The following is a 15,220-nucleotide window of genomic DNA, read 5'->3' on the forward strand; positions in this document are numbered from 1 at the left end:
ACAGTAATATGGTAGGAGGAATGGAAACTATTTCTCAAGTTCAATTTTAGATATGATTATGTAATTTTTCCTTTTCTCTCCTCTTTTTTTCTGTGACAATAACAATTGGCTTATAAGCAAACCAGCGTTACACAGCAAGCCAGGATTTCACTTGGATTGTTACCTAGAAAAATGCTATGTAATCTGGGAGGCAGGGCTGGTGCAGTATAGAGCACAGAACAAGCCCATATGCACATGGTCCAGGCCACACACAGGAGCTTTACAACAGGCCCAAGTACACATTTCCACCTGAAACGGCAGCGCCACAAACTGAAGAGTTAACCACCTCCACTAACCTGTAAACTGGAAGAGTGGGGATCGCTCGTCTATTTTCTATGACCTGACAAATACCCGGATGGGTTTAATAAGGATCTGTGAGTGAGTGAGTGAGTGAGTGAGTAAATAAGTAGCACTCAAAGTGTAGCTTCTCCCTACCACACTCTGCCCCTTCCCTTTCAATTCTTGCAAAAGCAAGAGAATTCAGCGAACCGCCCTGCCATTCCTGATTGCCAAGCAGCCTCTGACCACATGTGAATTGCCTCTGCCACGGTGTCCATGAAGACCACTGGAGGGCTCATTGTTGGGCACTAGGTCACTCCCACCCCCTCGTTAAATAATTAGCAGCAGCTTCCTTATTTTCACACTCTTCGCACATGGAAAGATAAACAGTGTACAGTCAATAACCCTACGGAAACTAAGATCAGAGTGAAGTGGCGATTTTCAATAACCTTCAAAGTCTTCTGCTGCTAAAGGTGACTTTGAAAAGGTTGAACTTTCTGCACCCCTTCGGCTGCTGTGGTGTGGATACTTCCCATTAACTCCACTGAAAGCAGGCCAAGAGTGAAAAAGGAAAGTGACAGAGATCAGTAACAAAGACAAAAACTAACTGTGTCCTCAATAAATCACATGAGATTAGCAGAAGCTAGGGTTGAGGCAAGTAATGCTGGCAATACCAGACCCTTTGATGCTGGAATAACTGGTTGAAGATTAACCAACCAACTGGGATCAAGGGGAAAAAGGGGAGTGTAATAACTGGCCGAGGAAGATAGAGGAGACCGGGCAACTGGTTCCCAGACTTAGAAAAACACCCGTGACTCATTATGCCCCTGCAGGAAGTATGAGACCTGAGTTCATTAGCAGGCTCAGCCACTCCACTGATTATTGGGAGGGGGGGGAGCTCTTTTTCAAACACTTTATAAATGACAAAAAAGCTACAATTCACATGAAGTCGGGAGTGTCTTCTTCCACTCCTCCACCTGATTCTTAGCCTTAAAACGCCAGCTCACAAGCCACTTCCCTGGGAAGCCTCCCCGACTGCCCAGTTAGTTATTCCCTCCTCTGCACCCCTAGATGCTTTGCTCCTACCTATAGTGCTTTTTGTTTATCTGTGTTTCTCCCATGGGAAGCTTGAGTTCCTGAAAAGCAGGGGCTGGGTCTTAATTATCTTTGGATCCCTAGAGCATGGAGCTGTAAGAAGTGACTGATAATGCCTGTTTTCGTTATAAACATGGGAGCTATGCTTGGTGGGTAGCATGACTGCTGCCCAGGAAGGGGGTGCGTCAGACTGGAGAATACCGTGCGCAGAAAGAAGGAATGAAATAGAGAGAGTATCTAAAGCTAGCAAGAAAGACATTCTGAGAGATGAGGGCATGTATGTGGGATTACCATCTTCATGCTGTACCAATACGTGACTTCAAGCCACTCTCTCCTCTCCCCCACGTATAACAAGGAATAATCTCTTTCCTGAATACCTCTCAGGATTATGAGGAAGGAGTAAAACAGATAGCAGGCCTGAAAGCACTTGAAAATGTATAATTTAAGAGATTATTATTATCAACATTTCAGTGGTGAAATGTAAGGAAAGTAGAGACTCTTTGTTATGTATATGACTGGCTGGCCAGAGGGTGGGTGGATGGATGGATGGATGGGTAGATGGATGGATGGACAGACGGATGGATGGATGGGTAGAGGGATGAATGAATGGATGGCTGGAGGGCAGATAGGTGGATGGATAAAGAATGGCTCATCAGCCATGAAGCAGCAAAAAAGTAAAAGAAGGTTAAGAAGTATCCAGCTTGAAATCTTGCCAGGCCATTGTCTTATGGAAATGTCTCCATAAGGATTTTGAATTTAGAAATGGGAAAACGAGCAGGGAATAGCCCCATCTAATTAACAAAATGTTACCTAATTAATGAACCTAAAAAATATCCTGGTCTGAAAGCTAGTAACTCCTTTCTCTTGTTTACTTAGCATTTATGTAGTGCTTTAACATGTATTGATCCAGAATGCCTAAGTTTAATATTTAATGCAGCATCTAATAGATTTCCATCAAGACACTGAAAGAAACATCATTATAGGCAATGATTTTATTTTTAAATTTGAAAAGGCAAATGAGGTTCAAGATGTTTTTAAAAAAACACTATTTCAAACAGTAGCAGAGAAAGTGCACAATAGGAATCTTTTATCAATTTGATCTCTAACTAAAAACCTAAGTTACAGCACAAAAGAATCAAAATATAAAGTGTGCATGAAAAGCCATTTTAACAGTCTGTGCTGCCAAGAGGTGAGTGAGCTAAATAAAAGGGTCACTCTCTAAGTTTAATTTCACTAGGCGGTCTTTAAGTTTATAGTAAAGGAAAAAACGTGCCCACAAAACCGTGCACTGAGCATATGCCTTGTGCGCCAAGTGAAATAGTTTAGGAAGGAGAGACTTAATTTTGCAGCAGCCATACTTGTCACATTTGGACAAGCTGTGGACTGAGGGGGCTCTGCACATAGAGCCTGGAGAGCAAAGCTACATTTTAAAAGGGCTCCCTGTGCTCCAGCAGATGGGCTGTAAACTTGACCAGACTGCAGGCACCGCGTCCTCCACCCTCACCAGTTGAATGCATTAACTTTTCTATTCCTTTCCCATATGCTTTATCGCACATTCAAAAACATGGACAGCAGATGGTAGGTAACAAAGAAAGAGATCAATCAACCGAGCAAAAATGGAAAAACCTTGCTCTAACGGGAACATCTAAAAGCCACTTACCTCCAACCTCCCATTAAGATGGGGCTATTTTAATAATCAAATGACATTAAACAGAAGTAACTTCCTTTATGCCATCCTGAAGAAGTAGAGTCTGCCCTTCTGTATTAGGAGATCTGCCATAAGAGACTTGCATTTTTCTAATGCTATTCTGTTTTCCTAACTTGGAATAACCACAGATTTCCTTAATATCAGAAACATAGACACGATAATAGAAGGGTCAGAAGTTGCCAGAGAATGATTTTCTATCACATTAAACACGAATAATCGTAGGGCTCTGAGGTTCCACATTCAGGAATCAGAGGGAACAAATAAATCTCATGAGTACAGAAGCAAGAAAATGTTCTAAGTTTGGGGGAAAAAAACCAACCTTCTCCTTTTATGAAATCTCTATTTTAATTTAAACAGAAGGCCCATTAATGCCACTAATTCTGTCTGGGTAGATCTCCAAAGACAAAGGGCTTGGGAAAAGTACCTGCACTAACACGGCAACAGTACACACAGCAGGAAAACTGTGCACAGGTGTCATTGTTCTTTGCATGGATACAGTTTCTAAAAGGCAGGCAGCTCGGAAACAGAATAAAAGTTAGGGGAAGCCACATGGGGGAAGAAATTGAACTGAAAGCTAGAGGACCTGATTTAAACACCCACTTCTTCCCTACTCCCAGACATGGATCTCTGGGCACAGCCTGATCCCACAAAATCTGCACGTGAGCAGGCATATGTATTTGAAACACCTAATGTGTATCTTATATGGCACAAGCAAGGGAAATAAGGAAACAACCATTGCTTGTCTCAATTTCCAAAAGATATACCAATTGTTAGGAGAGTTTTTTAAATGTCAAGGAATTCCATTTTTTTCCAGTAGATCTCTTGGTATGCTCAACTCTGACTTCCATGAATCGATGTTTAGAACTTTACTATCTTAACTTTTTTAACAAGAGGCTATTAGAATACTTTGAAGGATTGACGGAATACACTATTGACTCAAAAGGGTTAATGAATAGTCCCCAGTAATTTCTAGAAGCTGCCTGGTCATTAACAGTTCCTGGCACTTGTTTGAGTATATCAATTCTTAAACCTTGCAACTAGCATGTAACCTTTAGGTTTCCTTTAAAGAGAACAAGCATCCAGTCGCCTGGGTGGCTCAGTTAGTGAAGCATCTGTCCGACTCTTGATTTTGGCTCAGGTAATGATCTCCGTGCTCAGTGTGGAGTCAGCTTGTCTCTCTCCCTCTGCTCCTCCCTTGGTGCACACACTCTCTCTCTCCCTTTCCCTCTCCAATCAATCAGTCAATCAATTAATCAATTCTTAAATAAAAAATAAAGAGAACAAGCTTTGAAACTTGACACCTCTAGTCCCATGTATCCATGTAACCTACATAACCTCAGCAGTATGCAAATATTAGACTCTGGAAGGGTTACTTTTTCTTTTTCTTTCTTATTCCTTCTCTACCCTGACACACACACACACACACACACTCACACACTCCACATTCATGGCCCACAGCTCATCTGGCAGGTGATGGGATCAAGTGGTTCTCATGATCAGATGGGATGTTCGGTGAGGTCATGTGGTAGACCTGAATAAACTATCAAAGAAAAATATAAGTCTGCGTAAAAACATTGTTGAACATAAACATACTGGTGAAACCTCAATTTTGATTTCTTTTTTTAAAGATTTATTTATTTTATTTTATTTGACAGATGGAGATCACAAGTAGGCAGAGAGGCAGGCAGAGAGAGAGGAAGGAAAGTAGGCTCCCCATGGGGTAGAGAGCCTGATGCGGGGCTCAATCCCAGGACCCTGGGATCATGACCTGAGCTGAAGGCAGAGGCTTTAACCCACTGAGCCACCCAGGCGCCCCCCTCAATTTTGAGGTGCTTGAACTTTTTGAGTGCTTAAACAGTCTTCAAAACTGAAAGCCTATTACAGCTGGAAAATGAAATGTATGCACTGGGTTGTTGATCGATCACTCTATCTATCTACTACGTACAAATCTGCCCACCAAAATGGCTAAAATTAAGGAACTAACACCACCGAATGATGGTGAGAATGTGGAACACAGAAATTTTTTGTGGGAGTATAGAAAAATACAACCAATTTAGAAAAAGGTCTAGCAGTTTCTTGTGAAACTAGAAACCTTTACCTACCTATAACCCAATTCTTTTTTTTTCCGCAAGAGCAGTGAAAACATGCCCAAAGAGCAACTGTATAAAATTGTTCAGAGCAACTATATTTACAACAGCCAAAGCCCAGAAATAACTTGTGTGTCCATCAGCAGGAGAATGGATAAACTGTAAGATATTCGCCCAGTGGAATACTATTCAGCAATCTATTGCTACAAGCAACAAATGGATGGATCTAAAAAACAAGTTATAGCAAACAAAGAAGCCAGTGTACACACTGTATGATTCCACTTACTTGAAGGTCTACAAGAGGCAAGAAAGTATCTATAATGGAAAAAATCTGAACAGTGGTTGCCCCTAAGTGATAGAGGCAGACATTTATTGGTGGGGACATGAAGGAACTTTCTGAAATGATGGTAAAATTCTGTATCATGATGGGATTTGGATTTGCACAGGTATATTCATATGTCAACACTTAAGGCTGGTCTATTTCCTTGTATGTAAACTTTCCTTCAAAAAAATCAAATATTGAATACTAATTAATGATAGGCATGCTGCTGAATTTGGAGCAAAGGGCAGTGATATTTGAAATGTACTTTATAATGCATCAAAGGAGAAGACAGATAAACGGATGGATTGATAGGTAATAAAGCAAGTACAATAAAATGGTGATTATAGAATCTAAGTGGTGAGTATTGGTATTCACTATAAAATTCTTTCCATTCTTTTGCATGGCTAAACATTTTCAGGAAATAAACTGGAAAAACAATCTGTTATAGTCCCATAATAGTATCATTTAAAAATTTATTTTCTGGATCATTGTATAAGCAAAGAAGAATGTAGACAGTTTTGGGTTTTTTTTTTTAAGAGTGAAAAAGATTAAACTTCTGCAAGTAAATTCAAATACCAAATAAATATTGGCATTTCACACTTACTTCAGGACGAATAAAGCCCTCGCTTGATGCCCTAAGGAGAACAAGGCCATCTCATTACGCTCTACGGATCCAAACATACCTGGAGAACTGTCTTACAAATAACCACATCCTTCCCCTCCGCCAACTCTCCAAATTGTTGGGTCCTAACAAGTTTCTCTTATTATGTAAACTGCCTGCCAAATACTAATGGGCTCTGAACACAAGCCAGAAGATTCCCCCAAGCCCAGCTGGGTGTAACCCCAAATCCCACCCTGCTCCACGGGACCTCCCCCAAGAGCTCAGGAGTTACTTGTGGGAGCTTCTTATCGCTTCTATGCATCTGGACCCCACACAACACGAGGCGCAGAGCTTGGCCCTCAGGAGCTCAGTAAATAACAGTTCACGGTTGCTTTCCATCATTCAAAAGCAAAGCAGAGACCACACAAGGGCGCAGATTTGTCTTTCTTCATAAAAACAGCCCATTAAGAGGCCCTTATTTACACTGGTAAAAGGCCGTAGGATCAAAATTGTGGGACGTTATGATGTAATCCGCCAACTCTTATGACAGCAGCACTGCCCAAGGATGCAGGGTGGGTTGCCTTGCGTCACACAGGGGACTCTGCCACTTACTGTGGGATTTAGGGAAAATGGTTTAACTTCTTTGCTTCTCATTATCTCACTCTTCTATGAAATGAGACTGATATTTACACCTCACAGGAGTGACATGAAGATTAAGGACGATAATCCATCAGGGTACAAAACAGCATCATGTCTGAAAGGTAATGAGTACCCCGTGCACGTTAGCTCGTCGTTATTTGTACTCTTCATGTCTCTGTGAATGAAGCAGAGAGTGCCTGCCACGATCATACTGATTTAACATTAAACATATCAAAGATACCATTAATAGTTACCATTCAGTGCATTCACTAAATCACAGTGATCGAACTGAATTGCAGTTTCAAGTTCTCAGGGTCGAACTACAAAAACTCAGGGCTGCTTCAAACGGAGCATTTGGTATCCCATAAGCTGTTCTAGGATCTCCTTGCATACGAGACTTTGTTGGACTTGCAATTAGTAACTAGTAACTAACAGGTGCCCTGAGTGATTGACTTGCAACTAGTAACTAGTAACTAACAGATGCCCTGAGTGATGTCCTCATGCTTATGCTCTCTAAAATTAAACTTCCTGTGTCCCACTGTGGATAAATCCTTAAAGTACCTGGAAATACACATCACAACTTATAGGTGGACTTTTAGTCAGACAAGTGTTACTAGGTTTCATCTTACTCAAGAGATTCTTACCCAATTACATAAAAAAGTCCCTTAGCAATACCTTCTTAATTTATTTTTCCAGTTTCCTTCTAACTGGATTATAAAACATCAGAGGGTAAGGATTTAATCAAGGTTACCCCCAAATCAGGTGTTCCCCTCCACACCACCCTTTTTGTCTAGGAGGGTCTTCCTACAGTACATGCTCTGTATTTAGGGTTGTAAGAGCGTCAACAGGAGCACAGCCAGAGGTGGAGGGAAGGGAAGGAGAGGCTATACCGTGGTCCCCCCGGGGTGATGAATGGAACATTCCAGCTAGAGAAGATGATTTAAGCTGGTGAAGCACAGGTGCAAAGGTTGGAACAGGCACATGAGGAAAGGCAGGAAAGCTGTCAAGGCCAGACTTAGTAATTTAGACTTCATACTTCGGGCAACAGTAAAGTATTAAATGTTGTTCTGCAGAACAAAATGGCATTTGAAGAGGGACCCCGTGGACAGAAGTTAGGCTGAAAGAACAGATTAAAACAGGAAGAGAAAAAGACAGGATGCTTTCAACAAGTACCTTACGAGAGCGAGGGATACGTGATCATGAAAGTGAGGAGAAATGAGTGAATGACTGTTTAGGAGATCTAACAGGAAGACAAGGTCTTCTTTGGTCTTAGAGTAACTGAGTGACTCTCTCCTTTTCTCCATTCTGTACTTACCTATTGACCAAAGCCCTGAACTCGAGAAGACCAAGCTTCTCTCGGTTCTGAAGTTCAGTTCCTGGGGTGAAGACTTAAGCCGGAACATTTCATTCTTCTTCTCCTTCTCCCAGCCCCTAGGGTTTGAATCCCACAGCTCTGCACTCAACCACCAAAGTCCCCATCAGCTGCTCTTCTAGGACCTGCTCGAATGGCTCACAAGTCATGTAGCTCCCCTCTCTGAGCTACACTGAGCTTAACTCTTTGCTCCCAGCAAGACAGAAACTGCAGGAGATCAAGTGGTTTTGCTCTTCCTGTGATGCCCAACAGGTGCTCTGTCCAGGTGTTTCACCCAATTCTCCCTCTGCCTGCCTTGGGGCCTGGGGCCCGGAATGGGTGGGGTTCATCAGCCTCCAGAGGCACAGGTATCAAAGAGCTGAGCCCCTGAGACAACACCTGGGAGGCTATTCCAAGTTGGGGGGCAGCATCCTTTTATTATGTAAAGGCACTGGGGCGGCCTACAGTGACATTCAAGGACAAGGTTCTTTCTTTTCTTTTTTTTCCCCAAAGAATTTACTTATTTATTTGACAGAGAGAGAACACAAGTAGGCAGTGAGGCAGGCAGAGAGAGAGAGGAGGAAGCAGGCTCCCCGCTGAGGAGAGAGCCCGATGCGGGACTCGATCCTAGGACCCTGGGATCATGACCTGAGCCGAATTCAGTGGCTTAACCCACTGAGCCACCCAGGCACCCAAGGACAAGGTTCTTTTACCTTGTTTAGTTACCAAGAGATAAGTTTCAACAAAAATTAGACCAAAGTTTAAAAGCAACCAAGATTTCTGGAGCACCTAGGTGACTGAATTGGTTAAATGTCTGACTCTTTTTAATATTTTTTAAACATTTATTCATTTGAGAGAGAGAGAGCATGTGTGTGTTCACATAAGTGCAAGTAGAGGGAGGGGCAGAGGGGGAAGGAGAGGAAAAATAATCCTAAATATACTTTTTGGGCTCAATCTCACAACCCTGAGATCATGAACTGAGCTGAAACCAAGAGTCGGATGTTCAACCGAGTGAGCCACCCAGGTGTCCCTAAGTGACTGACTACTGATTTTGGGTCAGGTCATGATCTCAGGGTCATGAGACTGAGCCCCATGTCAGGCTCCACAGAATTTCTCTCCCTCACCCTCTGCCCCTCCCCTGCTCACTCACATTCATATACTCTTTTTATCAAAAAAAAAAAAAGAAAGAAAAAGAGCAAGAAAGATTTTTTGAGGTGGCTTTCGGCAGGGGTTTGGGAGGTTCTGTATTCTCCCTGCAGATATGGCTAATCCCAACTCTAGAAGAAACACAGAAGATCTGATGTGCTCTGCTTACAAATAAATCACAGCCTTCTGAGTTCATCTGGGAGAGAACATTGTTTGGTGATAGTGGTGGGGGAGGTCCTTGACACACTTGCCAAGGATCCTCAGCATGGCTCCAATCTGGCAGGATTTTGGTCAAAAGATGCAAAAACTCCATGCATTTCTCTAAATGTTATCTTCGGTAGCTTTGGTTCCCCAAAATGGTCCCCCGTCACTGTACCATTACCCTGACTGCTTGGGTGCCCATTTCTTTTTACACTCCTTGGGGGTCAGTATCTATATCCGTTTCCTATTGCTACTATAACAAATACCACCACTCAGTGGCTTAAGACTGGGCTACAGTGAAGATGTCAGCAACATAGCATTCCTTCTGGAGGCTCTGAGGGAGAAGCCATTTCCTTGCATTTTCCAGCTTCCAAAGGCTGCCTGCATTCCTTGGAACATGGCCCTTCCTCAACCCCACAGCAAGCAGTGAGGTATCTTCATTGTCTCTCTCACACTGGCCCTCTCCTTCCATGGTCACGTCTCCATCTTAGACTCTGATCTTCCCATCTCGCTCTTGTAAGATTCCTTGTGATTATATTGGACCTACATGGGATAATCTAGAGTACTTGTCCCATCTGAAGATCCTTCCTTAGCTCTGTAAAGTCCCTCTTGCCATTTAACTAATATATTCACGGGTTCCAGGGTTCAGGACACGGACATCTCCAGGGGCCCTTCTTCTACCTTCCACAAGGTCTGTGTGGTAAGAAAGTGCCATAAGCTCAGGTCACCTTAATTCTCTGGGCCTGAGTTTCCTTGTCTCCAGAACAAGGAGGATAAACTTGACCTTAAGGTTCCTTCTGTGTTACATAAATGTATCTATCTTGATCTAAAGACATCTACATAAGTGTGCCATATAAATACACCCGTAACACTACCAACCATGTGAACTAGAAGGTGGAGAAAGGATCTAAGGAGATACCCTGGTTTTGAGTCTAGTTAGTAGAGGACTTCGGGTGTGCTGGGTTGGAGGAGGTTGAAAGATGAGCTGGAGGCAGAGAGCACTGAAAGGGAAAGGTTTAGTATTGTGTTGGAGGAAAAGGAACAGAGCTAAGACATCATGTCAAGGCAAGAGAGAAAAAAAATGGGGTCATCCACATAAAAAGATTTCATTACTGGAATCTGTGTGGATTAGTAAGTTCTGTAAAGGGTAAGTGAAAGAAATAAAAAGGAGCAAATGTTTGCACACTGATTTGAATCTGAGAGGAAGAGGAGCTGGTGAATAAATCATTTAAAATAGAGGCTTGACCAGAGGAAGGTAGAATCACCTAAAATATGTTGACTCAATTGTTTGCTCTTAGGGAACTTTTTATGAAGCCTTTCTAGAGTCATGAATTGCCTCAAATTTTGCCTATTTACAAGTCTAATTTTATGAAAACAATTCTTAACACAGGGCATACTATTGGGTCACACTGTAGAATCTCTTTAAAAATAATTATTTCATACAATTAACTGGTCTATTTAGAGTGCTGAAACTTAATTTTAAAAATGCATTTCTGAATGCCAGACTGGCTCAGCTGGGGGAGCATGCGACCCTTGAGCCCAGAGTTGTGGGCTCAAGCCCCACGTTTGGTGTAGAAATCTTTTTTTAAAGAAACTTAAAAAAAATTTTTTTTTAATACCTTCAGTTCCATGTTTAGTGGAACTGAATAGCTTGGCCAGGACTAAAGTCTTTAAAAGCCCTTAAATTATATTCAGTTAAATCAAATGAAAATGACTTATTTACAATTATTTCTTTGTTACTCGATAAAACTATAAAAGCATCATGAAAGTATGTGATAATTTCCATTAGACATGTTTCACAAAAAGTATAGGAGGTAGGTGTTATCACATGACAATTTCTTCCATCTAGATTTCTGAAAATTTTTTAAACAAGTTTTCCTTCAGTATTATTATACATGTCTGTGTTATGTCCAACTTATTTCCTTGGGCTTTTTTTAGCATGTAGTATTTACTAGAATTACTAAATTAGTATTTCTCAACAATAAAAATGTACAGCTAGATCTACAGAGATATCAGTAATTTCTTTAGAAAGAAGAGTTGAGTAAAGCTTAAGAAGTACTTTCATTTGCAAGTTATTAGTTTAGCTATTACAACAGTTTCCTTTTCTTGGCTAGAATGTTAAGCAAATAAGCTGTAAATTACAAAACGTTTTAGGAAAAGTACAAATAGGATACAAAAATAATTCATAAAGTCATTTCAAAGTCCCTGCCAGAAACTACCTAGATACTGCTGTGGCTTTTGCAGAGTTCCCACACCTGGTACACAATAAAGCCCGGTGACTTCAGCCAGTCCAAGTGCTACAGTTTCCCAGGATGTGAATTTTATTTAGATGTTATGTTCTTAACATAGTGTCAGCGTAAGTCATGCTTGTCCGATGATCCTCCTGATACATACATCGCTCATGGTCTTTCAACTGATCATGGTGTTCTAATAACTGAAATTTGAATTTGGCAAAGAATAGATCTCTTAAAGAGAAGAAAGAAAACCAACGATTCAGCTCAAATGTTATGACAGATTGTAGCTTTTTGGAGATGAACATGAAGTTAGCACATCATTGCAAAATACCTTACTATTAGATAATGAGCAGCAAACTAAAGATCATACAATTTAAGTCTGAGCATGAAGTCCTTAACCTAGCTCTGACCTTTCTTTTGGCACGTAGAAACAGTGTTGGGCTTCAAAACTACGTTCCCTATGGAGCACATCTGCACAGCCTACTGCCGCTTCCAGGAGAGACCCTCTACGAAGCCAGGTTAATGCACAGTTGTCCGAGAGGTGAAGAAAGTAAAACTTAGCTGGTACTTCTGAATAACAGTTGCTTTTCTCCTCAGAAAAAAAGTAGATATGATAAATGCTTTAGAGAAACTTAGAGGAAAACACTTCATAAAAGCCCGTTGTCGTGTTCCAGAGCTAATTCAAATCCATGATCGGCAAAGCAAAACTTCACTTGGACAACTGTTACCTATGAAATCCCTTTGCTGGGTCAAAGCAGCTACAGGAAGAAAAATCTTAAGTCAAACCTTAAGTTTTATCTTGAAGATATAAAGGGCATAGTAATGCTAAGAAATGTTGCAGATGTTCATTTCCTTAGATGAAGTGACAAAGACTTGTTTAATAAAGACGGCGTCATTTAGTTTCAGGGATCTAACTGTAATACTACAGTAGACAGTATCTATCTATGGGCTCCAGGTTTCTAAGTAATTTTTCCTAAGCCATTTCTAAACTCTGTTGGTGTGAGCTTGGTATGAGTACAAGGCATGTTCAAAGCATTATTCAAGGAACCATTTCTACAATAGAAGCAAAACTTACTAATTAGGTTTTAGGGAGAGTAAAGGTAAAGATTGAAGTTTTCCTCTAAACAGTGCGTTATGTTGCACTATTATGTGTGCAGTAGCTGTCTTCAATCCTTGACTCATTCAGCACTACCTGAGCACCAACTACATACAAAACAGACTCCAACCTGCTGGGGAACTGCAGAGTGAAATCATATGTAGCATTTTCCCTCCCCCTGTATGGGATGAGGGGAGAGAAGAGGTGAATTAGAAACAATGTTTTAAGTTGAGTGTCAAGATGGTTTGAGGAAAACAGATGGGGGAAGGTGATCTTCCAACATCAAAGGAGCAACTGTCCACTGTCTTAAAAATGGTCCTAGCTCAGGGCTGCATGGCACAGTTGATTAAGTGACTGACTCTCGATTTCAGCTCAGGTAGTGATCTCTGGGTCATGAGATCGAGCCCCTTGTGGGGACTGTGACAGCCCCGCCTGGCCCTCAGTGGGGAATCTGCTTAAGATTCTCCTCTCCCTCTGCCCCTTCCCCCAGCTCTGCACAGTCTTTCTCTTTAAAATAAATAAATCTTTTTTTTTTTAAAAGATTTTATTTATTCATTTGTCATAGAGAGAGAAGCGAGAGCAAGTACAGGCAGACAGAGTGGCAGGCAGAGGCAGAGGGAGAAGCAGGCTCCCCGCCAAGCAAGGAGCCCGATGTGGGACTCGATCCCAGGATGCCGGGATCATGACCTGAGCCGAAGGCAGCCGCTTAACCAACTGAGCCACCCAGGTGTCCCTAAAATAAATAAATCTTAAAAGAAAAAAAAAAAAAAGGTCCTGGCCCAAAACCTAGATGATTGATAGTGAGGCTGTGGCTTCTGGTGGAGCTCCTGGGCTCAATACTTTAAGAAGCAGTCCTACCCGGTCAAGGCAGTAATCCTGGGGGAAAAACATTCCAAAACACTTGGTCTTACACTCAAACCGTACCATATACTAAGGCACTCCAAACCATAGTATAAATACCCCACTGGTTGACCATTTCTCACCCACTTCAAAGAATATTCCATTTCTGGCAGTTTAGTTATGCAATCTGATTTTTAGCAGTAAGACTTCTGTAAAGTTTGGTCTTCAACCGTTTTAAACCTAGCAGGTTTCGTTCATGACTTTTTTTTTCATTTGAGGCCATGCCTTCCACTATTTTATAAGGGCATGAACTTAATGTTTCTATATATTCTGATTTCAAGTGCAAAACACTCACCACGTTCTTTGGAATTAATAGCTTCATTGAAACACAAATATCATATTCATTAAAATAGCTGATTCCAAGAGCAGTAGGGTATTAATGAAAGAGACTATAATTCTACACCGATGATCTAATGTTCTAAACATTCATTTCCTACTGAAGAGACATATGGGTCTTTTTGTACCTTGCCAATGTCCCCCTTTCCACAATATACATTACTAAATTTATACACAGTTCATAACAGTCCTATTATATCACAGCTATAGAAAAAAAAAAAACAATGATGAAAGAGATGCCAGCAAATGATCCAGCAAGGGACGAATAGGCAAACCTTTAATTCAACATGTAGGTAACAAACTAAACCCAGCTGTGGATAGGTAGGACCTTCTTTGCCTGTCACAACATCATGAGTGGAAGTCCACCCAGGGTTCTCTGCCCCCGGACAATATTTGAATATTTGCTACAAGGGAAGGAGGTTAGCATGAAGAAAAGGGGGTAAGTCAGGGTTTCTGCAAGAGGATGGTGACCGCTTGGATGAGGTGCTCCTGGTTCATTCCATCCACATGGTAGACCTTACAAGCCTCACACCTTCCTACCAGGAAATGACATGGGCAAGGAGTCCGGGGGGTGGGGGTCTACAGAGCTGTAGGGACACTCTCTCCAGAGCCCAGAGAGGCCACAGGAAGGCCCAGCAGCGGTGTCCGGGGTGACCGCATCTGCTCATCTGCTCCGGCCTCACTCACCCTTTTGAAAAGACAGGCAACACAGAAGCACTCAATTTTGTCCCCACACCCTTGTGCAAAGGAAGCTTCGGGGTCCCCCCCTCCAAATAAATTCTTATTTTAAAAACAAAAGACAGGCTTGTGGCCATCACTCCCAGGTCTGGAAAGCAGATTTGCAGAGGCCAAAGATTAGACAAAAGGCATGCGCTGGCGACATACAAACCTAGAAATGATTTTTTTTTTTTTTAAAGTGATTAAGGCCTCCCAGTTCTAATTTTGTCTACCCTTTTGGGGATGATTCCTGGGGCGCTGAGCAAATCCCCTAAGGCCTGGAAAAGACGTCGGACAGGGAGGCGGATAAGACCCTGAAACTTTCCCAAACTGCGGCAGGCTGGTGGCGGGCAGCGGCCACAGACCTCGGGTCCCAGGGCGCGGGGGGCACTCCAGAGGCGGCGGCCACCTCCTCCACCGCCACAACAAAAGGGCCGAATTCAGCCTTCGCACTCGGGTGTCCAGGACC

General features: G+C 42.1%; 1 protein-coding gene across 2 annotated transcripts in view; it reads right to left on the reverse strand.

The window, feature by feature from the left end:
- The window catches only part of FAM171A1 (family with sequence similarity 171 member A1), a 124,229-nt gene that overhangs the window by 108,238 nt on the left and 771 nt on the right, over nt 1–15,220 (reverse strand). The gene's annotated exons all lie outside the window — the stretch shown is intronic.

This window comes from Mustela putorius, unplaced genomic scaffold, assembly GCF_011764305.1.
Source record: "Mustela putorius furo isolate JIRA1106 unplaced genomic scaffold, ASM1176430v1.1 tig00003913_pilon_pilon_pilon, whole genome shotgun sequence".
Classification (NCBI taxonomy): Eukaryota; Metazoa; Chordata; class Mammalia; order Carnivora; family Mustelidae; genus Mustela; species Mustela putorius.